General features: G+C 41.4%; 2 long non-coding RNA genes across 3 annotated transcripts in view; both read right to left on the bottom strand.

Moving 5' to 3' along the window:
- The window catches only part of LOC125964566 (uncharacterized), a 58557-nt gene extending 52392 nt beyond the window's left edge, over positions 1-6165 (bottom strand). For both annotated transcript variants that reach the window (XR_007477716.1, XR_007477714.1), the window contains exon 1: positions 6117-6165. This is a non-coding gene — a long non-coding RNA (uncharacterized LOC125964566). The remainder of the gene's footprint in view (positions 1-6116) is intronic.
- LOC125964569 (uncharacterized) overlaps positions 1-26706 on the bottom strand; it is a 348406-nt gene that overhangs the window by 266838 nt on the left and 54862 nt on the right. The gene's annotated exons all lie outside the window — the stretch shown is intronic.

Here is a 26706-nt window from a genome sequence, read left to right as displayed (position 1 = left end):
ACATGGCATGTGGGATCTTAGTTCCCCAACCAGGGATTGAACCTGCGCCCCCCGCAGTGGAAGCACAGAGTCTTAACCATTGGACCGCCAGGGAAGTCCCCTGGGTTTTTCCATTTTAATACGCAAAGACAATTTTAGCTACCAGTTAACCATTATGATGAATATGAAACAACAGATATTCAACACTGAATTTCTATAATTCCCACCCAAACCAAAGAAACTTGTAGATATCACAGACTCCCTTATGGTGACCAGGTATGTGATTTTTTTAGACATTTAAAAATCTTGAAAATGGTACGTGAAACCCATTGCTAGTTTCTAGGAAGTTTTAGAGTTTTAGAGCTCTCTTACGAGGAAACTCAACGATGCATAAAAATTATAGTGTGAAGTTAGCTGTGTTTGATGCATTTAAGAGTTCTTTTTCTAAGAATGTGAAGAACCAAGCTATGTTTTCCTAGCAGAATTAAAGAAACTTTCTCTCTCATTGCAAGACAAATTTGATGGGTCCCCTTATAGCTGAGTCTTTTTGTAATTATCAAAAGATGTATGGCTCAACAATGGAACTGTCTATTGTTCTTGGCAGACCTGAATGGGCACAATATGAAACAGGCTGGGATGCAAAGAATGGAATAAACTAACTAAGGATTTTTCATAAAAATGTGGACTACCAATTCTATTGTGAGATGGTGGATATTGCAAGATGTGGAAGAAGATAGGAAAATATTTTTTTCTCCTTACTAGTTATACTGCCTCTGAGAATTAATGTTGGTTCTTGGGAAGTGTGTGTGTGTGTGTGTGTTACAACAGCTATCTACTGAACAGACTGTATAGTGGACATGTGATACCAAATGTGTTGCTTAGACCCACTCTAGATTGTTTTGTGATCTTTGAGCCTTAAAGGTATATCTGCATCCCCACCACAACCCTACACTATTTTTTAGGGCCTGATGTGTCAAATGCTACCGAGTCTGTTTCCTGGAGCCCTGGGAATGTTCTCTTTTAGACTGAATACTTCAGGTTCTGGGAAAGATATTTCTGGGGGAAAGAGGAAAGATACTTGAGGTGAGATCCCTTCTAGAAGGTCAGGGGTAGGATTTGCTGAGAGTGGGAGGAGGATTGCACAACAGAGATGCTCCATTAGAGAGGCATGGTTGTAAGTACAGGGGAGCAAACTTAGGAGCTAGGATGCAGGTGACTATGAGGACGCTCCTTCCATCATAAATTATTTTCTTGGATGGTCTACCCTTGAGCATGAGAAAGGTCACATGAAGTTTTATGTCCATCAATCAACCCTCTGCCCATTCCACCCTCCTATGGTTTTTCCCCCAGTTTTATCAAGAAATAATTGACATACATCACTGTAAAATTTTAAGGCATACAGTGTGATCGTTTGATTTACATATATTGTGATATCTCTATGGTTTATTATTTTTAGTTACCGCAAATCATTCTGTCAAGACTGTTGTGTCTGAATAGGTTTGTGTGACGGTGTTATGGAGGACAAAGATGAAGCAAAATGACAAATGACCTTTGTTTTATTTTTTTATTTAAGTATAGTCGATTTACAATATTGTGTTAGTTTCAAGTGTGTAGCAAAGTGATTTGGTTATACATACATACATATATATGTATATATCTATATTCTTTTAAAATTCTTTTCCATTATAGTTTATTACAAGATATTGAATATAGTTCCCTGCGCTATACAGTAGCTCCTTGTCATTTACCTATTTTATATATGGTAGTGTGTATCTGTTAATCCCATACTCCCAATTTACCTCCCCCACCTTCTTTCTGTCTTCCTGTCTTTCTCACTGTCTTTCTCTGTCTGACTACTTCACTTAGTATGATAATCTCTAGGACCATCCATGTTGCTGCAAGTGGCATTATTTCATTCTTTTTTATGGCTGAGTAATATTCCATTGTACGTGTACCACATCTTCATTATCCATTCACCTGTTGATGGATACTTAGGTTGCTTCCATGTCTTGGCTATTGGAAATAGTGCTGCTGTGAACATTGGGGTGCATGTATCTTTTCAAATTAGAGCTTCTGCCTTTTCTGAATATATGCCCAGGAGTGGGATTGCTGGATCATATGGTAACTCTATTTTTAGTTTTTTAAGAAACCTCCATATGTAATTGGTTGCACAGATTTACATTCCCACCATCAGTGTTGGAGGGTTCCCTTTTCTCCACACCCTCTCCAGCATTTGTTATTTATTGATTTTTTGATGATGGCCATTCTGACCAGTGTGAGGTGATACCTCATTGTAGTTTTAATTTGCATTTCTCTAATAATTAGTGATGTTGAGCATCTTTTCATGGGCATATTGGCTATCTGTATGTCTTCTCTGGAGAAATGAAATGACTTTTATTTTAAATCTATTAAAAATCTATTTTTAATAATCTATTTATTTTTAAATCTTTTATTAAAAATCTATTAAAGAGGAAGATGATGCTTACTTCAAGGAGGGTGGGCTGACAACTGAGCTTCCCCTTCACATTTCCTCCTACAGGGTTCCCCAAACAGTGTCTCAAACCATATTAATAGGTGTTCCACCCCAAGAAAGAGTTCTAGAGCCAACTAAGTTTGGGATATGTTGTGTAGGAGATTCACAATATACATTAGGAGATTCACAATATACATTAACAGTCTAAAAAAAAAAAATCTGGGAAGTCCTGCAGTAGAGAAAATTATTTAACTTTACTTAATCCAGTATTTTCCCCTGAATTTAACTCTAGACTCCATTTTTCATAGGATGTGTTTTTCATGGAACAAGATTGACATATGGAGGACACTACCACATCTTCTTTCTTGAGACAATGTCTTCCTTTACTTCTATGACATCACACTCTTGGTTTTCCTCTTACCTATCTGGGTCCTTCTGTCTCCTTTGCTGGGTCATTGTCTTCTGCTTGGTCATCAGACATTCGATTTCCTTAAGGATTAGTCCTAGCCTTCTCCTCTTTTTGTTCCCCGTTCTCCTCCTCTTTCTATGGCTTTAATAACTGCCTCATGAAGATGTCTCACAAACCTCACAAAAATATCTCCAGTCTAGACCTCTTCTCTAAAACTCAGACCTGTGTATTCATCAGCTTACTTGACATCTCTACTTGGATGTCTGAAAGGACTTCCAACTCAATGTTAAATCAAGATCGTTGTCTTCCTGTCTTTGCCCAGTGTTCTCGCAGTCTTCCTTCTCTCAGGAAATGGTATTATAATTTATTCTGTTATGCAATCAGAAACTTGGAATCATCCTTGACACCACTCTCCAGTATACTCAGATATGTATAATATCCTTGACACCACCCTCAGATATACATCAAATAGGATAGGATACTTCCTTTTTTTTTTTTTTTTGCCATGCTGCACAGCTTGCCGGATCTTATTTCCCCCACTAGGGATTGAACCTGGGCCATGGCAGTGAATGTGCCAAGTCCTAACCACTGGACCTCCAGGGAATTCCCTAGATGTTACTTCCTAAGAACCTTAAATCCATCCACTTCTCTCCGTCTCCATTTCCCCTGATTTGGTCATGTTACCAACTTTTCACACATGGGATCCTACAAAGGCTTATCTGGTTTTGTAGCATCCACTCTTGCCTTCTTTAATCCATTGTCCACACTACAGCCCAAGTGATGGTTCTTATCACAATCTAATAACATCTTCCGCCTTAGAAGACTCCATTGCTCTTAGAAAAAGATGAAATCCTTAAGTCACGAAGGCCCTGTGAGATTCGACCTCTATCTCTTGTTTCAGCCTCATTTTGCACTACTCTACTCATAACTCTCTTGTCCTGATTTTTCTTGTTTTAAAAAATTGAGATATCATTCACTCTTTTTGGTACTCACTTTTTATGGTATATCATACTATAAAATTCACTCTTTTGAGGTGTACAGTTCAATCATTTTAGTATATTTTCAAGGTTGTGCAACCATCACCACAATCTAATTCAACTATTTTCATCCCCTCGAAAAGAAATCTATTAGCATTCACTCTCTGTTTCCTTCTACCCCAGGCCCTGGCAACCACTAATCTATATTCTGCCTCTGTGGGTTTGCTTATTCTGGACATCTCATATAAGTGAACTCATGTAATGGACCGTGGCCTTTTGTGTCTGTCTTTCTCTTACTTTGCATACTGTTTTCAGAGTTCATCCATGTTATAACATTTATTAGTATTTCATTCCTTTTTCTTTTTTTTTTTTTTTGCGGTACTCGGGCCTTTCACCGCTGTGGCCCCTCCCACTGCGGAGCTCCGGACGCGCAGGCTCAGCGGCCATGGCTCACGGGCCCAGCCGCTCCGCGGCACGTGGGATCCTCCCGGACCGGGGCACGAACCTGTGTCCCCTGCATCGGCAGGCAGACTCTCAACCACTGCGCCACCAGGGAAGCCCCTATTTCATTCCTTTTTATTGCCACATTGTATGTATATAGTATATTTTGTTTGTTCATTCATCAGCTGGTGGACATTTAGGCTGTTTCCACTTTTTGGCTCTTATGAATAATGCTTCTATGAACATACATGCACAAGTTTTTGTGTGAACATATTCTTTTGGGAATATACCTAGGGGTAGAATTGCTTGGTCATTATGGTGATTCTATGTTTAACTTTTGAAGGTCTGCCAAACTGTTTTCCAAAGTGGCTGAACCAGTTTTCATTCCTACCAGCAACGGATGAAGGTTCCAAGTTTTCCACATCTTTGCCAACTTGTTATTGTCCATCTTTTTGATTACAGCCATATTAACAGTTATGAATTGGCATCTCATTGTGGTTTTGATTTGCATTTCCCTAGTGACTAATGCAGTTTCTGTTTTACGTTTAATTTCTGAAATGCATCACATTCCCTATTGCTATAGGGTCTTTTTGCATGCACAGTTCCCTTTTCCCCAATCCCTTAACCTATAACTTGACTCTTCCGTCTGTTCTCTTTATGCAGATTGCAATTGTCATTTCCTTAAGGAAGTATTCCCTGATATTTCTAGCTCAAATTCACTGACCATAAGCTCTCATAGGTTCTCACTCATAGCACTTACCACAGTTGTAACTCTACATTTATATGTTGTGAGTTTATGATTAGTGTCTTCTCTACTAGACTATGTTTCATGAAAGTAGGAAACTTGTTTATATTACTCCCCATTGCATTTTCATCACAGGCAATGCCTGGCATATAGTTGTTAATATAGTCAATCAATATTTTAGGAATGAATGAAAGAATAGATTGATTCTGTGTTACAGAAGCATCTTTAATAGGTAAAGGCATTCAATGCTGCTGTGTATCCCTGTGGAATTTCTTAGAAGAGAGTTTAAGGTCACAAATCCTCTCTCTATGTGAACATACTTTGGTGAGTTAGAAAAGATAAATGGGAGGAGAAAGTCAGGGCAGAGAGAAATGTCTGTAGGAATGAAGGATAGGCACTTTTCATCAGATTACTTTTGCATACCCTTATGAATTAAAAAGTAATGGGTTATTATGATTTTGGACAGCTTGTGGAAATCAACTCATTTGTTTTTTAAGCTAATTTCCTCATGAATTGGTTTCCCTAAAATTGTTAAAATGAAAATTCAGTTTCCTTTCAGTGCATTGACCCTTTTTCTGCTACTTGTCTTTGCATTGGCCTATAGGCACTATTTGCCAAGCCTTAGACTTCTTAAAAAAAGCAAAATGGAGGATTTCTAGCAACATTTATCCACTGACACAAATTATCTCCATTGGTCATTTCTGTCTGAAACCCAAGATTCTTATTCATTTCAGCTGAATGCTTTTGCTAAGCATTAGATGACATTTACTTCTACAAATGAAAGCTAGAATTTCAGGAAAATCTTTTCTAACATCCTCTAGCATTTATCATTTCAAGTGACCCACAGTAAAGAGTAGCATGCACACCCTCGCACTCTGACACTCAGTGGAGATGTCAGCTGGCAGTTAGGACCCTTTACTCAAATGCATTGTATCTAGCAAAGGAAGAGAGTGACCAGTACTCCATACACATCAACAAACAATGACATCCTGAAGCATAATGACCAGAAGCATGGTAGCCCCCGCCTCACCTGTGGTCAAGTGTAGCCTTGGGTAATAAAGATGGAAAACAGCAATACTAAAGAAAACATACCTGTAAAGAGGCTTTTCCTAAATTGCTAAAGGTGCCAAGCTTCTTTTCCTCCTCCCTGTTAGTAAACTCTTCATGGTTGAAGGCATGGAGGCCTAATGACAGGAGATGGACATGTCATAGACAGAAGTGGCCCTTGGACCCTGGAGGTCACTGTGTGGTGGTGTGTGTGAAGGAATGTGCATCCTTTTCACGTCTTTGTTCCAGCGGACATGGTCCACTGGCAAATCCTGTTGCACTAAGATCGGAGGGTGCAGATAACCCAAACATAATCCAGACATGTGGACATTGTTTCTGTGACATGGCATTCCGAATCCAAAGTGCACCACCCCTCTCAAAAAACAAACAAGGCTTTGGTTTCTTCCTGCCTGTAGAACTATGGATCTCTAAGTCCCTCATTTTCTCGATCGCTAACTCTTTCTCTCTCTGTGTATCTGTTGCTTTCAGTCTCTTTCTCTTTGTGTCTCTCGTCTTATGTCTCCATTAACTAAATACTTATACTTCAGATGTGTTATGTATGTCTCCTAGATATTGCGTGTTCAATACCTATAGATACAGTTGACTATTTAATATACATAAAACATGTAGCATGTTTGCACAAATCATATATATATATATATATATATATATATATATATATATATAATATGTATGTATTCATACCCCAAATACTTACAACTCCCAATTGAAAAGGAAAAAGGAAACCCTCAAGTCAATCTGGCACTGAATGGGCAAACATAAATGATCTAACTACATTTTACAGGGGAAAGACAATTTAGTTTTGTCAGAAATAGTGTGAGGATGAACTAGAGTTTATGAATACTTGTCCAAATAGACTCAGTGCCCTTACCTGGGCTTCCCTGCCTATGGGCTCAGCCACAGTCACTCTGTCAACAACTTGGGTTCTCTGTATCAGCTCTTGGGCTCCACCTGGGCTCCTTCTTTGGAACCTTTCCTTGGTACTCCTGTTATTTGTTGTTAACTTCGCCCTATGGAGTCTGTCCTGTTCTCTACATATTCACCTGGACCTAGCTCTTTGTATCTGCTTTGGCTCCCAGATCCTTCTTCCCCTGTAGTACTGATCCTAATACCCTGAAGCCACAGGGAAGTAATGTCAGACACTCATTCCCACAGACCTTGGTGTTTCCAGGTGGTTCCTTCTGGCCTCTGCTCTGGGATCTCTGCCCCCAAGGGCCTACCCAGTCCTTTAGAGCCACAGCAGATTTTCAGAGAGCATGGAACCCTTGTTGGGTGGCTTCAGAAAGCGTACCTGGGCCCCAGTGCCTGGGTTCTCAGGACCAGGTGCCTCAACTCTAGGCCTCTGAACCCTCCAGAGGCTACAGAGTGACATGCAAGGCCGGCAGTGAGCCCCATGGCCTCCTCTTGCTGTAGCCAGGAAAGCTCATGTTCTGGTACATGGCCTAGGACACTTGGTTCTGTTGGCATTCCTTCTGCCCCAACTGTGTAACAGCTGCAATGGGAGCAATGCACCTGCAACTCAAGGACATTGCTGTGCTCTTGCCTGCAGGGGCAGTTATATCAGGACACGTGGAACTCCAGGTCCATGAGGAGTAATGTGGTTTGCCTTGTATTTGGTAGAATAAGCAGAGAGTTAAATAGAACTTTTCATCCAGATTAGGAAGCCTCCATTATAGGACTTCTCAAATGTTCTAGCATCATTAAGGCACAAATTTGGGGCTGTGCTTGGTGTAAGTTGGCCTCAAGATTATCATGGTTTTGCCTAGAAGTGGGTAAATGGCCAGCGGTACCAGGTAGTTTCAGAATAGAATGACCAAGCCTTAGGACTTAGTTTTAGGAAGAGCTAAGGGTCGTGATTTTTGATGAACTGGTATGACTCCCTTCCCTTCTTTCCCTTATTCTAATCTCTGACCAAAGTCTCTCACACTGACTGAATGCTGTGAGGTAGAGGATGTTCTCGTGAAGATTACGCTCATCACCCCGTGCCGCCCAACCCTGCTCCCATCTGCATCCAGCCTCATTAGGAGGGCAGGTTCTGGATTCAGGCTCCCCAGACTGGATTCTAGTTCCACCTCCACTGTTCACTTTATGCAAGTCACTTTACCTCTGAGCCTCAGTTTCTACAAAATGGCAATAATAACAGTAGGTTCTAGTAGGTTAGAACAGTGCCTGGCATGTGGAGAGACTAAAAAGTATTAGCTATTGTTACCATCATTGTCATTATGATCAGTCTGCCTTCACACATCACCCAGAGTCCTAATGTGTGACTCTCACTGGTCCAGACTCTTGAACTCTGTCCACCTGGATAATCTACACTGACAATTGAGTAAAACAGCCTCTGGGAATTCTAAGAGGGCCTGCCTTGATATACCTATATAGACATACCTCACCACAGGGAAAGTCACACACGGGGAAGAACTGAACTTCTATCAGAACATCTGAATTTGGGGCAATTATGCCATTTATCTCTGCCACCTCTGGGCACCTCTGCACTCTTCTGGCAGTGTCATCAGGGCCCTGGCAGTTGACTCGTAGCTGATATATTTTATGGAACCCCACAGGATGCCTTCTGGCCTGCCAAAGCCAAGACCTGAAGCATGTTCTCTAGCACTGGGACTTTCAGAACACTGTCCAAGAACAAACAATGCCTGACTCCCCTACTGTTTACACACCAAGAAGCTGGAGACCAACTTCTGGGGATCTTTCAGGTAGATAGTGACCACCGGAAGTTGTCCTCATTTTTCATTGCCTTCAAATAGAACAATATTTGACCCAGCAGGACCAGATTTCCACCTGTGCCCTGGTGACTTGTTCCAGGAACCTTGAACAAAATATGAGGAGTGTTGTATAGGAAATGGTGGACCTAAAATAATCCCATGGTCAGCTTCTATATCCAGTCCTTGGATGAAGGTAACCGAAGGAAGCCATCACAGAAACCCATCTCCCACCTGTGAAGAAATTTAACTTACTACCAATCAAATCTGATTATCCCTTTGAGCCATGGTTTAATGGCAGAAGGGAAACTGAATGAATAGTGCACTTGATATTGTATCAGTGTGATTTTCGCTTCTTTGAATCCAGATGTTTCTGACTCTAAAGCCCAGAACTCTCTATCACACCTCACTGCCTTTTTCTAATGGTACAGCAGATGCCCACCCTCAAAGAGACCCACCTCCTAAAAGGACATAAGAAATAATATCTATCAGGACTTCCCTGGTGGTCCAGTGCCCCCTGCACTGGGAGCGTGGAGCCTTAGCCACTGGACCACCTGGTAATGATGTTGTGCAATACAGATGGATTAGTGGTAATTTTTTCTTCTTTTCTATAATTTCTCCTGTGCAACTTGCATGTCTTCTGGTCTTGCCTGTGAATCAGTTCACCGTGTCTCATACTATCTCTGTGTCATTGTCACTGCTCTACTCCAGGTCCTCCCTCATGATCCCTCTGCCCTGCTGATGTCATTTGCCTACAAGCCATGCTTCTGTTTGCTCTGTCCAGTCTACTTGCTCCAGAACCGCTGCAAATCATATTACCCAGGCCTCAGCTGATCTGGGCACCCTGCTCCCCTTGGCACTCTTCTCACTGCTTGTGACCCTGACAACGACTCCCCTCACCTCCCCACCCCAGTCCCCACCCCATCTTGCCACCACACTGCCTGCTCTGATCCTCCACTCGTCTGGCCATGGCACCACCCCGTGAGTCTCTTTGGAGTGGCCCCAGACACTGCTGCTTGGGGACCAAGGTCCCTCAGCCTCCACTGAGGATTAAGAGCAATAGCCTCACAGCCTGGGCTTTGCTGGACTGAGTACAATGTGGAAAAATGTGCTCTCTTAATTCCTTATAAAGATTGTGCTGATAACACATATATATGGAATCTAAAAAAAAAAAAGAAAAATGGTCATGAAGAACCTAGGGGCAAGACGGGAATAAAGACACAGACCTACTAGAGAATGGACTTGAGGACACAGGGAGGGGGAAGGGTAAGCTGGGACGAAGTGAGAGAGTGGCATGGACATATATACACTACCAAACGTAAAACAGATAGCTAGTGGAAAGCAGCCGCATAGCACAGGGAGATCAGCTCGGTGCTTTGTGTTCACGTAGAGGGGTGGGATAGGGAGGGTGGGAGGGAGGGAGACGCAAGAGGGAGGAGATACGGCGACATATGTATATGTATAACTGATTCACTTTGTTATAAAGCAGAAAGTAACACACCATTGTAAAGCAATTATACTCCAATAAAGATGTTTAAAAATAAAATAAAGGGGCTTCCCTGGTGGCGCAGTGGTTGAGAGTCTGCCTGCTGATGCAGGGGACGTGGGTTCGTGCCCCGGTCCGGGAAGATCCCACATGCCGCGGAGCGGCTGGGCCCGTGAGCCATGGCTGCTGAGCCTGCGCGTCCGGAGCCTGTGCTCCGCAACGGGAGAGGCCACAACACTGAGAGGCCCGTGTACCGCCAAAATAAATAAAATAAAATAAAATAAAATAAAATAAAATAAAATAAAGATTGTGCTGAAAAAACCAAACCAACCAACCAAATGAATGACAAACCGTACCCATGGTCACCTTTCCCCAGGGCATCCACACAAAATTAGGGTGGATGAATTGGGTGGTTTCAGTGCCTACTCTGTGCCCAGCCACTGCTATGCCAGGTGCTGGGACACACAAGACCGGAGGATCCAAGTTCCGCCCTCACAGAGCTCACGTGGCAGTGGGGACTGCACATAAAATACTGTAATTTCAGGTGGTGATAAATGCTGTGCAGTAAATAAGTTAGGGTGGGAAAGTTAATGGTCAAAGCAAACACTTATGAGGGAAGGGATCTCACCCTTACACACCTAATCTCTAGCTGGAGAGGCCTTCTTTAATAAAAATATAATGAAAAAACATTTTATATTGCAATTGGTAGAATATTAGTTCATCTCTGTGAAATTGAAGGTAGAAGTGTTGCAAATATTTATGCTACTTTTACGTAAGGACCCCTCTTGGGAAAACTTGGTGTCAGTTCCTCACAAGTTATAATCTGGCAACTTAGATACAGAAATATAAATTATAAAGTTATTGCCTTGGAATAATTTTAAAAGCTAATTTACTGTTGGAATTCTAGATTCACAATATCCCTCCCAGAGTCTGCTGAGTGCCCGCAGTCCATGCTCATTACCTTGCGGTCCCCTGTGCGTTAATGATTGTGGTAATTACCTGCAGGTGTCTTTAGTTCCACCTTTAAGGGATAAGGGTTTCACCTGGCTTAATTCCGATTAAAGTATTTACCTCTCCTCTATGCAAATTCTCCCTGCAACTGGAAGTATTTAAGTAAATCTTGCTGCCAGTTAAGACTGCGCTGCTAAGATAATATTGAGATTTGAGGGGATAGTTTTTACTACCTATTGTTTTGCATTTTACTTTATGAGGGCAACAAACATAGTTTCAAGATGATTTTATTAAAACTAAAAAAAACCCCAATGATGATGATGATGATAATGGGAAATATTAGTCCAGTGCCTTTTAGTTAGAAACTTCCAAACAAAAAATAAAGTTCAAAGGTTGTTCTTATGATAGATATATATCCCCTCCATAACTGATAGAATTATCTATAAACATATACATTTCTCCTCCAAACTGGCTTTTCTTAACATGGGTCATTTACAAGGAGATTATAAACCATTTAGGACCATGCTTCAAAAAAATTGAGGTAAAAGTTACATACAGTTAACTGCACAGGTCTTAAGTGTAATATTCCATCAGTTTTGATAAATGTATTCACCTTTGTGGCCACTACTGTAATTAAGAACATTTCCATTACCCAGAAAATTCCCTAATGTCATAGTTTGAAGTACGGCAGACTGCATTTGGCTATAAAAATAATTGCAGCCTGAAATCTGGCTTATTCTCCTTAATACATTTAACCAGGATATTAACCAAATGAGTCATTTTCTTTAACACCTGCTGGCGATTAAATATTGCTCATTGCCCATGGGCTTATCAGCAGTGCCAAAATCATTGAGGGAAAACTTTACCCCTGAGGCAGCAAAAGTTTGCTGATTAATTTAACAACGAGCTAATTGTAAGAGTTTCTTACAATTAGTTGAAGATGGGAGGCTTCATTTCATTTACATCAAACATGTCCATCATCAGTATCTTTTGGGCCCAGAAAGCAATCTCAGTTTTCCTGTTGAAATGGACCAGTGCCACCTGAAGAGATATGGACTGAAGCAGGACTGCACAGATTTTATTTTCATTAATTCAACAGATTAACCTCTTACTATGTTCCAGGAATTGTGAGGTACTGGGGTGATAGCAGGGATCAAACAGACAAAATCCCTCTCCTCACAGAGAAAAGTGACCAAAAAAAAGCCACCCCAAATGAGTCTAATAATATAATGTTAATGTAGGGGGCTAGGGAATGATGGGGCCGAGGGTAACAGTATTATTTTAGTTAGATCATGAAAAGCCTCTCTGAAAAAGTGATATTTGAGTAGAGGTCTGAGGAAAATGAAGGAATGGGACCACATAGGACTCTGGGAACCGCAAATACATAGGCCCTGAGGTGAGAATGTGCTTGAAGCTTCCAAGAAGAGCAAAAAAAAGGTGATGGGAATGCCTGAGGAGGAGGCAAGTATGCTGGAGGAATCAGAGCAGTCAGATCATCAGATTATATAGGACATTCTAGGCCATGGTGAGCATTTCTTTGAAATTGGGATTGTGGGAATTATGCGAAGTCTTTTTTATTTTTATACCAGAAGTGAGTAAATTTTATTCTAGAAGTATCTTGGTTACCTCAAAATGATAAAACTAAGAAGTTTCCCATCATTTATAGAAATGGGGTTTCAAACAACAAAGTTGATTACAGAAATATAAAGAAAATTAAATTTCTGCATGAGTTTTAAAAACAAACTCTTATTTTGGAATAATTTTAGATTTACAGAAAAGTTGCAAAGATATTACGGAGAGTTGCGTATATCCCTTATCCAGTTTCCCCTATGTTTAACATCTTAAATTGCAGTGGGTAACAGGTCAAGACTAGGAAACTGACATTGGTGTAGTACTATTAACTAAACTCCACATTTTATTTGGATTCATTAGTTTTTCTCTTACTGTCCTCTTTCTGTTCTAGAATCCAGTCTATAGTAACACATTGCATTTAGCTCTCATGTCTCCCCAATCTCCCCTGGTCTGACAGTTTCTTACTCTTTCCTTGTTTTTCATGACCTTGACTGTCTTCTCTGGAGTACTGGTCAGGTATCCTGTAGAATGTCCTTCAACCTGGGTTAGTCTGTTGTTTTTCTTGTGATTAGACTGGGTTTATAGGTTTTTAGAAAGTATACGACAGAAGTGAAGTGCCCTTCTCATCACATCATATCAAGGGGTACCTGATATACATACGACCTCACTGGTGACGTTAACCTCCATTTTTTGGTGAAGGTAGGTTTGCCAGGTTTCTCCACCATGAAGTTACTCTTTTCCCCTTTTCCTACTTTGTTTTTTGGATTCTAGCTCACCCTCAGGGAAAGGGGACCGGTGGGAATTAAACTTCTTTGGAGTGTTTTAAGCAGAGGAGTAACACAATTTTATTTACGCTTTAAAATATGGAATCTAAAAAAAAAAAGGTACTGATGAACCTAGTGCCAGGGCAGGAATAAAGATGTAGACATAGAGAATAGACTTGACGACATGCGGTGGGAGGGGGAAGCTGGGGCAAAGTGAGAGTAGCATCGACATATATACACTACCGAATGTAAAATAGATAGCTAGTGGGAAGCACATAGTACAGGGAGATCAGCTCAGTGCTTTGTGACCACCTAGAGGGGTGGGATAGGGATGGTGGGAGGGAGGCTCAAGGGGGGGGGGGATATGGGGACATGTGTATGCATATGGCTGATTCACTTTGGTGTACAACAGAAACTAACACAGTATTGTGAAGCAATTATACTCCAATAAAGATCTATTAAAAAGTGTCACTCTGTAGGGAATAGACTGTAGGCAGCATGTAGGTGAGAGATGGCAGCTGGGACTAGGGTGAGAGTTGTGGAAGTAATGAGAGTGGTTGACACCTGAGGATACCTAGGAGCTACTGCCCACAGGTCTTATATTGCCTTTCTGCCTTCACTGCCATGAGGGTAATGACAGATATTATCTTGTTTTACTAGTTACAACATCATTTCCTGGAAGGACAGTGCTCTCCTTTTATAATTGTTGGGTATTGTAACTATTGTTGATCTACTTGTTTGCATTCCCAAAGTAAACCTAACTGGTTCCTTTAGCCAAGCTACAAATAGTACAGATTTGAAAGAGAGAGAGGTATTAGTGTAAAAATTTAAGGTAATCTAGGCTAGGGAATCTAACTTCTTCAAAACCTTTTATATGCTAGACCCCCTTTTAGGTGCTTTGTATTTGTTGTATGAGTTTCAAGGCTCACAAAAAGCAAGAATATAACTTTATTTTTCTATAAGTGAACTTAAACTTTATCTTAAACATTTTTTTGACATAAAAAATTCAGTCCAGTTATAGCTATGTCAACTCAGTCTCTTTGGCGATTACATTAGTCATCTCATACTTAAACCCATGCAAATCTGGACTTCCCTTCTTCTTCTCTTTCTTTCTGGTATTAATTCTCAAAACTGCAGAGATTTGTGAATATGCTGCTGTAGATGTGAAGGAGAGGAAGGTATATTTTTCTTGATCCTGATCTGTTGAGATCTTGCTCCATCTCCCATGAGCTAATAGTTGCTTGGTTTGGTCTTTGGGCATGTTCTCCACGCTGCCAATCTCTTAAGAAATAATTGTATTCTCATTAGCTCCCCTGAGAGATTGTACATGCTGTATGTTTCCTTCAGTGTGTCTTAATTCAGCCTTGAGACCTCTTATGGGTTTGTCAGCAGACCCTCTCAGAGCAAGTGAGATTCAAGTCCCCTCTCTTCAGGGATCCTCGAACCTACACCTCCCTCCTCCAGCAGTGCCTCTTCTTACTGGGACTTGGCCTAAAGGTGCAGGATCTTGACCTCTAAATCAGCATATAACTTGTTCTTATCACTTCTCCCAGGCTGTAGATGCTCTTGTTTCTGAAGGGTTTGGAGGCAGAAGTGGAGGAACTAGAAAGGGGGCACACCCAGCCTGTAGTCTTCCCAAATCTATTGTTTTTTAGGAGCTAGGCCTTTGGAAAGATAAAATGAACAATTCACTTACTTTGTGTGCACTAGGCAGTGATAACTGGGAGGCTGCGTCAGAGGCTGGGGTACAGTCAAGGCCAGGATCTCATTCAAGAGTTGGGTGGAAGAGCGCAGAAGTGAAAAACCAACTGGCAGGGCAATGCATGGGCTAACACTTCATATATCACCTGCCACGTGATGATTTCATTTGCTCTTTATATTGTTTCTATGAGTTTTATCTTCTTATTGCCATTTTGCCAACGAGAAAATTAGTTAAGAGAAGTTACAAAAAATTGTCCAAGTCTGTACAGATAGTATGTGTTGATAGAACCAGGAGTCAAAACCAGATCTGTTCTGACACCAAAACCCATAAGGAGCTCATAATCAAACTCATAGATTAACATTTTCCTTCCATCTGAATGAACCAAAGCATTCCAGGGTAAGCAAAGAATGGGCGCAGGTTATGGGTAGGAACTACCTATTGAGGGCACCTACGTGGTAAGTATGTGTCTAACATCTCCCTTTCTTTTTTCAGATTTCAACCTTCAACCAATAATTATCGAGCGTCCATAGTGTGGTGCAGGGATACAACAGTGAACAAGCCAGTTCTTGCTTTTAAGGAAGTTAGTGCCAGGGAGAGGAGAGAGACAAGTCAAAAGATACTTAAAATACAGCATCGTGAATTGCTACCAATGAATTGAAACAGCTTGATAAGAGAGACCCAGAAGGATCCTCTGACCTGGAGGATGTGAAAAAGCTTCCTGGGAAGAGTGGGATATCGAGAACAGAGCTTTAAAGAGGCTGTGGGATGTGGGGTGGTGGAGGATGAAATGTGATAGCCCATTACAAATCTTCTGGGTCTTTTCCTAAGTGATGTTCTCCTCTGGCTCTTTCAGAGCAGGGTGAACTGAGCTCCAGTTGAGGCAGGGGCAAGGGAGGCCATCTATTCGTGGGCCCACCCCCTAAGTTAATGAAGTCCTTGTCCTTAGCCAAAGGTTGGCTGTCCCTTGTGCCTAGTCTAACCATCCCTCAATGAACACTGCATCCTCTGTAGCCAAAGCTACCACTGCTTCTTACTGATTGCCTCTGAAAAGGCTTCCACTGTTTGGCATCCAGCCTGCTCACCTTCTAGCCCATGGAGTTCTTTTCACTGGCTTTCCTCCCCTCTGGCCTGAACTAGGCCGCCTTTGGTGAGGTAAACACCACCAGCGCAATCAAATGCCGCAGAAAAACAGCAGAAAGATACAAAGCAAACTACACCATTTCTTCCTCCCAGGATTTAGAGGCCCTAGGAAGAGCCGAGGGGAGGATGCTCTTGGAGACTGCTTATTCTTACTTGAACAGGCAGTGTTTAAAAGAAAGAAAAGAAATGCGCTTATTTTCAAAATTTGGCCTTTTCCTTCCATTCTTTCCCCACTACAGGCTTCTATTCAGAGATTCATTTTCTCCGTCAGACATTTCAGCTTCTGAAATTATTTCACAAAAAGCATGATATATATTTTTTCCTTATATGTTTTTTGAGGTGATGGTGAATTTCCCCAATTTCCAGCATTTTCTGCCAGTTGCTTCAGCAGGGGAACACAGAACACACTTCTGCAGCTGCATCTGCCGGAATGAAGCCCCAGGGCCGGTGGCTGGATGGCGATGTTTGTCCTCGGGGGCTTAGATGCTCTAGGGGAGCACCTTACCCTGTGTGCAGACGTTTATGCTTCTGGGGACAACGGAGTCCCTGGCGCCTGGAGAAGAACAGAGTGTGATCCGATGGCCTGCATGTTGGGCTGGGCTTCACTTCCTGAAGCCAAGGGTTTGGTGCTGCTCTGAGGAGGGATCCTGGAGCAAGTCCCCTCCTTCTCTGGCTGTTTCTGGACAGAAGATTTGAGCAAGCCACAGTTATATACTTTGTTGTCTTCAGAAATACGGTGGGGATTTTGTGCCCTCGACCCTCCTACCTGCACACTTCCCGGAGGCTATACTTTAAGCAACCTACCTTAAAAAACCCCAAACAGAAAATCAGAATTTGTGAAAATGATGGTGGGTGAGAAAGGAGGGGCGTGTTGAATATTCATGCTACCACATTTGTTCTTTACATACCAACATCTAAATGATTCAATTTAAAGAATGAATGTGACATACACCTTCTTCATGAGCAGATACATGTAGTTGACAGGAGAAAGGAAACACAGAATTTGTTGAGTGACGTTTGTCTTCTGTTACCTCATTGAGTCTTCACAACAACCGTATATTGCAGATAGCATTATTCCTATTTTCGAGGTGAGGAATTGAGGCAGAGAGGTCACATAATTAGCAAATCAAGTAGCTAAAACTGAGCAAGCCTAGAGTCCAACCAGGCACTGTGAGATGCCTTAGGGTGTCTGCCATGAGTCAGGGTCCCCTGCTAGTGCCCTTGGCAGTCACTTCCCTCCTCAGAGTCTGATCCTCAGGAGAATCTCGTCTTTGCGGCTTCACAGGGTTGTTGTGACAGCCATGACCTCGAGGCACTGCGGCGAAGTGATTCGTAAATGACGATGCATTCTACAAATACCAGAGGGAATCGGTATTACCTCACTGCCACTGAGTAAGGCACACCTACTGCTGAATTCCTGAACTACTTGGCTAAAGGACTGGTTGTGTAGTTTTATCTCCTGTAGCAGAATACTGACTGAGGCTTCTTGTCACCTGGACACATGCCCCACGATGCTTTGTTGGATACACACCGATGCAAAGTGCAGGCCTTATGGAAGGCACTTAATGCCCATGAAGAGGGTATGTGGGGTTATCCTTGAAAGCAGGGCTGCTGGAGCCAAACTGCCTGTGTCTGCTGCTTGCCGGCTTTGTGCCCTTGGCCAAGTTACTTAACTTCTCTGTGTCTTAGTTTTCTCATCAGTAAAATGGGCCAACTAACAGCATCTATCTCATATTGTTATTGTGAAGATGAAATGAGTCAATCCACGCACAGCTCCTAGCACAAGAGTGGAACATAGTAAGTGCTGGGGAAGGGCTGGCTATTCCACTTGCTAGTTGATTTTGACCGACTTGATAGCATTTGCAGGAGGCACACGCTGGTGGCAACAGTAAGCTTCCTGGTAGAATGCTACACTGTGGAAGGCTCCAGATCAGGGGCTTTCCCTATAAATATTATTCCCTAAGACTCACAGAGAAATGGCTTCTATGACTAGTACTTCCCCCGGAACAAGTGCTGTGGCAGCCTGGTTAGGGTCTAGGTGTGACACTGCCTGATTTGACTCACCTTTCCAGCCTCACGTCCTGCCGTATCATCCTGGAACGTCACATCCACCCATGCTGTACCCTTTTAGGTTTTAGAATGTGACATGACCTCTTCCCTCTCAAACACGCTATTCCTTCTATATGCTTGGAATGCTTTTTCTTTGCTATCATAGCCCCAGACCCACCTGTGAGCTTGCTCACATCTCTCTACATATCCCTAAGGTCTCGGTTTAGATGTCATTTTGGGGAGATGTTTGTCCTGATGGCCTTAGACTGGTTTGGAAAAAAGTATTAGGATGCAGTACAGTCTCTAATAATTATTGAAATGAAAACTGTGACCCTGAAAACTCTGTAAAGTAATGGCATTTGCTTAACCAATTATACATTTGTTTTATGCAAATAGCAAGCTATTTTAAAAATATCAACTGCAAGTAACTTATATGTTATATCCTTTGCTAATTCAAGGTAGTTTAATCATGTTCTGAATTATACAAATTTCCTTTTTTCTTCTGTTTTTTTTTTTTGGCTACCTATCTCCCCTTGTGCTACCTCTTGACAAAATCAGGATTGATTCCTCCCACCCGCCCTCCTTTTAAAGAAACAGTGAATTGAAACTTTCATACCACTGAAAAATCTAGAAAATGTCAAATGGCTTCTACCTTTCCTTTTAAAAATTTATCTGAAATACTACTGTACAACATTCAGATATTGTTCATTGGTTTCAGCCCTCATTTTGTAAACAAAAACAATAGAAAAACGACAGAAAGCTTTATACCAAAGCTTAACAGTGTTATCTGTGAGAGGTAGGTAAAAGTGGATTTTAGTTTACTCCTTTTGTTTCCTCTGTATTCTCTAAATTTCCTAAAATTAATGTATTTTGCAATAACAAAAAGTTATCAAAATTTAAAAACAAAAACAAAGACAACTTCAATGTTCTCTAAGTTCATTTTCAATTGACAAGATTCAATAAACAATGACTGTTGGAATATTTTTAAAAAGTGGACCATTTTCCTGCCTTCAAGGAGATGAACATCCAGAAGACTAATTGATCAGAGAGGAGCTCTAAGAAAGACACTCCTTCAGCTGCTGTACTGAATTCCACTCCCCCACCCCCACCATTTTCTTCTTCCTTCTAACTTTCCCACCCCTACTTCTACTTTCTTTTTTAATATTTTTTTAATTACATAAGTTGCAGGTGTAGGGCATTATAATATGACATCTGTATACACAAAGTGATCACCACCACAATTCTAGATACCACCCATCACCGTACAGTTGACCCTCTTTGCCCATTTTTACCACCCCTGCAACTCCTCTGCCCTCTGGTAACCACCAGTCTGATCTCTGTGTCTATGAGTTTGTTTTCATTTTATTTTGTTTTTTCATTTGTTTGGCTTTTTTTTTTTTTTTTTTGCAGTACGCGGGCCTCTCACTGTTGTGGCCTCTCCCGTTGCAGAGCACAAGCTCTGGACGCGCAGGCTCAGCGGCCATGGCTCACGGGCCCGGCCGCTCCGCGGCATGTGGGATCTTCCCGGACCGGGGCACGAACCTGTGTCCCCTGCATCGGCAGGTGGACTCTCAACGACTGCACCACCAGGGAAGCCCCAGTTTGGCTTTTTTAGGGTTCCACATATAAGTGAAATCACATGGTATTTGTCTTTCTCCATCTGACTTATTTCACTTAGCATAATACATTCAAGGTCCATCCATGTTATCACAAATGGCAGGATTTCATTCTTTTTTATGGCTGAGCAGTATTCCATTGTGTATATATACCACATCTTCTTTACTCATTCATCCATTGATGGACATTTAGGTTTTTCCATATCTTGACTATTGTAACTAATGCTGCAATGAGCATAGGGGTGCATATATCTTTTTGCATTAGTGTTTTTGTGTTCTTTGGATAAATACCCAGAAATGGAATAGTTTGATCTTATGATACTTTTATTCTTAATTTTTTGAGGAATCTCCATACTGTTTTTCATAGTGGCTGCACCAATTTATAGTCCCATGAACAGTGTGTATAAGGGTTCTGTTTTCTCCACATCGTCTCCAACATTTATTATTTCTTATCTTTTCAATAATAGCCATTCTAACACGGGCAAGATGATATCTCACTGTGGTTTTGATTTGCATTTCCCTAATAACAAGTTATGTTGAACATCTTTTCATGTGCCTGTTATTCATCTTTATGTCTTCTTTGGAAAGTTGTCTATTCAGATCCTTTGACCATTTTTAATTAAGTTTTTTTTTTTATTGTTGAGTTGTAGGCATTCTTTAAATATTTTGGATATTAACCCTCTATCAGATGTACGATTTGAAATTATCTTCTCCCATTCAGTAGGTTGCCTTTTCATTTTGGTGATGGTTTCCCTTGCTGTGCAGAAGATTTTTAGTTTGATATAGGTCCATTTATTTATTTTTGCTTTTGTTTCCCTTGCCTTTGGAGTCAGAGCTGCAAAAGCATTGCTAAGACCAATGTCAGTGAGGTTACTGCCAATGTTTTCTTCTAGGAATTTTATGGTTTCAGGTCTTACATTCAAGTCTTTAACCCACTTTGAGTTAATTTTTGTGTATGGTGTAAGATAGTGGTCTAGTTTCATTTTTTTGCATGTGGCTATCCAATTTTCTCAACACCATTTACTGAAGAGTATCTTTTCTCCATTGTATGTTCTTTGCTTTTTTGTCATAAATTAATTGCCCATAAATCTGTGGGTTTATTTCTGGGCTCTCAGTTCTGTTCCACTGATCTGTGTGTGTCTGTTTTTGTGCGAGTACCATATTGTTTTAATTACTATAGCTTTGTAGCATAGTTTGAAATCAGGGAACATGATACCTCCAGCTTTGTTCTTCTTTCTCAAGATTGTTTTAGCCCTTTTTTACATCTTTCTTTATTACTTTTTTTTTTTAAACCTACCATATCTGCCTTCTTGACCTTTATCTCAGTCCCCCTATTCCAGTTATACCCTCTTCAGAGAAGATTGTTCACCCTTCTTTCCATGCCTTCCTCATTACAATGTTTTCTCTCTGTCTTCCACTTAGTTACTCCTGACTTTTTTTCAGTGATGGGGGCAAGGAAAGCATATAATATTAAATTCTAAGATATTTTTAGTTAGTGCTTAGAGTTCTTCCTAAACAAAACTTTTCACATAAGCTTTTCACAGACATCAAAATAGAATTGTAGTGTTTTTTAAAAATTTTATTTATATTACAAGCAATATACAAGAGAAATTAGCTATTGGAAATTGTGTTTTCAGAGACCCTTGGCTAGATTTCCTGTTACAGGCCTAAAGGGCCCTGTCACTTACCATACATTTTATGATATTTACCTCTCTCTTGCAAAGATCTGGAAGTAGGAAGTTGTGACTCTTATCTACTATTTTAAAGTATGTCTCACCAATATCTATCTGCACCTTTCTCAGAAAGATAAATTTTACATTTCAGGAAATAAAATATGTGATGCTTCCTTGCAAGAAATCTCTCTGCAAAAATCAGCTTCTGGTCTTTACTACAACTGAAGACCAGAAGAGGGTCTGTCCAATGAACCCATCTCAAATGAGTAATCATGCTATGATTGCACTTCTCCACTGCCAATCATTCCTGTGTAAAGAGAGGTTGGGAAGGAGGTCAGAAATCCTCTCCCCCTGAAGCAAATACCCTTGTATATAAATTTCATTGTGTCTGTTCTTCAAAAAAAAAATGGGGATCCAGACTGGTTTGGATATTTGATTTAAAAAATAGTAGAAACTAGCATTATAGGCACAACATACTATCTCATTATTGTTTTAACTGGCATGTCTTTACTTGTGAGTCCAAACATTTTCCCATATATTTGTTGGATATATATGTATATATATATCTACACATATAGCTTAATATATATCTCAATATAAATATATATAATTTTGAATATTTTCTATGCATCCCCTTTGCATTCTTTTCTATCGCTATGATTGTCTCCATATTGATTTATATGAACTCTTCATACATTAAGACACTACCCTTTTGTCCTATGTGTTTCAAACAACATTTTCCAGTGTATGTGCCTTTTAGTTTTGTTTCTTATATGGAAAATAGAAAAAATATGTAGTTGAATCTTGATCTTTTAAAAATGTGTTCTAAAAATTATTTTTTGTTTTCCCTGTTTCTGACACATGAGAGAAAGAGAGAGAAAGAGAGAGAGAGAGAGAGAGAGAGAAAGAAAGAGAGAAGTAATCCAGTGTTTTCAGTGAGTTAATAATCAGCCTCTAAATGTTACTGAATCTGAGGGTTAGAAATCAGTTATGTCCCATTTACTTATTTAGAAAAAAAATCAAGTGGTGGGAGGAGAGGAGGAAACATAAATTGGTATTAATTCTGAAGAAAAATGGCTGTGGCTGTGCTCACTGACTCTCCCTGTTTTACCATGCAGAATGGAAAGGGACCTCAGGGTCAGAGGTCCTTTCATCCCCCCCATCCCCGCCTCCCATCCAGTCAGGAATCCTGCCAGTAAGATTTCCACCATCTCCTTGACAACGGCCAGAATAGTTCAACGCTCCCACTACAATTCTGGAGGTCAGCTGGATATACCTTCCTTACATTTTGCTGAAATTTGCCTGCCTGTAAGCTCTACACACCAAGCCTAACTCTGCTCTTTGGAGGCACAGAGACAAAGTTGGTCTAGCTGAGAAAACGTCAACAATTCAGAGAAGGCTGATATCACATCTGAGATGCCTCCTTTCTAGGACACTATGAAATCTTTTCTCTGTTCCTCTTCCCACACAGCGTGGGACTCCCCTTTAGCCTGTTCGCCATCTCCTGGACACATCCCAGTGTTCGTCTGTCTCTTCTCTTGCGGGCTCCCCCCATCCCCAACTGAATGCAGAATTCTGTGTGAGCTGAATGGGGGCAGAACTGGTGAAAATATGACATTCTCAAGTCCCTTCTCTCTGCTCATCTCCTTTTGCTGTTTTTTACTTTTCCAGCCACTCTCTCTGTGTCTCAGAAACCCTAGAGCAGGTGACCTGGGCACCTTGCCTTGCCTTTGCTCCATTCTACCCTTATGTGGAAGTTTGTTTGTTTTTGTTTGTTGGGCTTGTTGTTGTGAACAGAACCCTGATAAACTTCTTACTTAGCTGCCTGGCAAGAGCTTGTTGAGGAACACTTATTTGCTTCCACTTCCCTTTCTCCTAGTTTGCAAGCCCCTGCCTTTTGCTGGCAAGAGCAGCAGTTTTCGTCCTGGGTTTGTGGGTCAAGGCTTTGGTTTTGGCCCTTGGCCTCACTATCCAGTTGGTCTGGTGTTCAGGACTGGTTTGTCTGGAGCCTTCTACCGAGACTTACCTAGGGTGCCTGGGGATGCAAGGTGGGGAAGGGCAGGGCTGGGGTAAAGCAAAGGTGGGGTGAATAGTGGCCGGTGGGGCTGGGCTGCATGGGAAACCAACTTCTTTCTCTAAATCAGTTGGGTCTGGCAATGGGAGGGCTGGTAGGTGGCAGAGGTGCACACTGGCTGGCAATGCCAACTGCTGCTTTTCATCAAGCACTGACCCTGGCACTGTGCAGCTAACAGCATTACAGGCATTGTCCCATTCAATTACAGCAGCAAACTCAAGAAGAAGGTCCTATTCCTGTGCTCATTTTACAGAAGAAGAGATAGTAACTTAAAGAGGTTAAATAACTTGCCCAAGGCCACAGTGTTTGTAAGGAGCTAAGCTGGGACATGAACCCAGGTAGTCTGGGTGCTTGTGCTCCTAACCACGGTGCTATGCCCTTCTTCCACCCCTCCCTCCGCCACCAATTCTGCTCAGTTCTATGGCCTGTCGTGGTTCAGCAGCAGCTCTAAGAGCTGGGGAGGACCATGTTCAGGCCATTTTTCATTAGTTGGCAGCAGCATCCTGGAAACCTGTGAGTTTATGCTCCTCAATTTTCCACCTCTGAGCTAAGGCCGCCTACACTCTCCTAACGTGTGCAGGCAGCAAACATTCAGGTAGCAAGAGAACATTTCTGCCAGAAGTGTTTTTATGTCAGTTTTGCTATCAGCATCTCCATATTCAGGGATAAAAACCCAGTAGCAAAACCAAGTATGAGTTTCCCTTGAACGGGAAGCCTCTTTAAAACATTGCTATTAATTATTCAAGTTGGCTGAGGTTGTTTACCTAAGATATTTTTTCTTCCAGTAGACATAGGAAAAATTAAATTCTCTGGTCTTTTCTCTGTGATTTTTGATGTCTTGGCATGCCAATGCCCGAGAAAACTTAACCCACAGAATGAGTAATATGCTGTAGCTAAGGGCAAGTGTTTCAATTGCCCAAGGTTGTGGAAATGGTATTGCAACATGGGAATCAGACCTTTAGAAGGAAAGAGAGAGAGAGAGAAGGAGAGAGGAGGAAGAAGCCTGCCATCCTCTACTGAAGAAATTCTTTCCTCTTTAAGGGTTTTAATTTGCCTTTCTTCAATGCGACATAATATTGTAGTTATTACCTCCTTGGATTTACACATTATATGGCCAGGGCTCAGTGATCCTTGGGTTTGTGAGTGCTCTCCTAGGAACGGAGCATTTTCACATTTATTATCACCGCGTGTGTTCGTGTGTGAGAGAGAGCCAGGATTAGAGAAGTGTGTCCACACGGAAAGATAGCAGATCTGAGGTATCAAGAACGGCCAGCAAAGTGGTGAGGGACAGGAGAAGAAACGAGAGAGCTTTTTTTTTTTTTTTTTAAATCTTGGCTGTGCCCTGTGGCTTGTGGGATCTCAGTTCCCTGACCAGGGACTGAACCCAGGCCACGGCAGTGAAAGCGCAGAATCCTAACAACTAGACCATCAGGGAACTCCCCAGAGAGGCTTATTTTTATAGATTCATGAACTCTGTGCCTTAGAGACAAAGTGTAACTTTCCAAGAAAAATACCTAAAGTCTTGGCATAAATACTACATGGCACATAGTAGGTGTACTCAATACATGTCAGTTCTAGTCTCTTCCCCTCCAATAATATAATCGTATTTACCATAGACTTGCCGCTTCCATAACAACTAAAATGAATTGGTGCTGTCCCACAGAAGTCAGGTTTCTGTGTCTCTGTAGTTGTTTACTTTTAAGGTATTTTGATCCCAATTACATCACCAGGAACCCTCCAGCAACATTTATCTAAATATGGTTCTAGCTTACATGGCTTCGCCTGTGTTCTCTCTCTCACCTGTTTGTACCGGGGTATAACTTAATCTTCTGCCTTTTTGTTTTCTTTCTGCCTAAGTGAAAAGCAAGAATGCCGAGATTGCTCCTCGACACACCTGTGCACTGTTGCAGAGCGACTGATCTTGAGGGAAGGCTGGTTTTGCCACACAGGTGGTGACTGGGAGGCCTCAAAAAGCCTCCAAATAAAGAGGGGAGAAAACCAAAGCCCGGATAGGTGGAGGTCGGGGCTGGGACGAGGGAAGGAACACCTTTGACAGGGTATTTAGCAGATGTTGCTTAATTACTCTGGGTGCCAAAATAGAATTAGAAAGCCAAATGTCACAGGGAAGTAGAATTTTAACATGTGTGCATGTGCACACACATCTACCACCCCCTCTTCCCCCTCCTGTCTGAGGTGTGCCCTTTCTACATTTTCTTTCTCAGATGGCTCCTCTTCCTTGATGCTGTCACAGAAAATGAAAGATTGAGAGACTCCATCCAGTTAACCCCATGCACTGTTAGAGACAAGGGTCAGAGGTGGACTGCCCCCAGATGGAGCTAATTTTTCTTTGGGGTTGAATCACTTTTTTTCTCTCAACCCAGAATATAATGTTTCAGTATTTTCACCACACGCTAAAGAAGAACTGAATGAACATAGCACACGGTTACTATTGGCATTTTAGGTGCTGGTGCAGCACGCAAAACAAGGGGTTTAGATTTTGGAGTTTTGGAACACAGACTCAAATGCTTTGTCAGTTAGAATGTTTTTTTGTTGTAGAATATGTGGTGTTTGTGAGAATGTGGGTATGTTGAATCAACTTTTCCCATAAGCTATATTGTCAACATATTTCAAAATGAAAAATGTCATGCATTTGGATGAAGTGACCCCTTTTCTAGAAATTTATTCTCAGGAGAAAATTAGAAAAGTATTCAAAGATATATTTATAAGATTGTTCATCTCGGCTTTATTAAAAAGACTGAAAAATGGGGAATAAGCTACATGCCCACCAGTAGGAAATTATTTAAATGAGTTACAAAATGACCCCCAAATGGAATAAATACTCAGTGGTTGTTCAAAAGGAGGATGTAACTCTG

This window comes from Orcinus orca, chromosome 5, assembly GCF_937001465.1.
Source record: "Orcinus orca chromosome 5, mOrcOrc1.1, whole genome shotgun sequence".
Taxonomy (NCBI): Eukaryota; Metazoa; Chordata; class Mammalia; order Artiodactyla; family Delphinidae; genus Orcinus; species Orcinus orca.
Note: the sequence above shows the minus strand (reverse complement) of the source record. Positions and strands in the feature narration are given on the sequence as shown.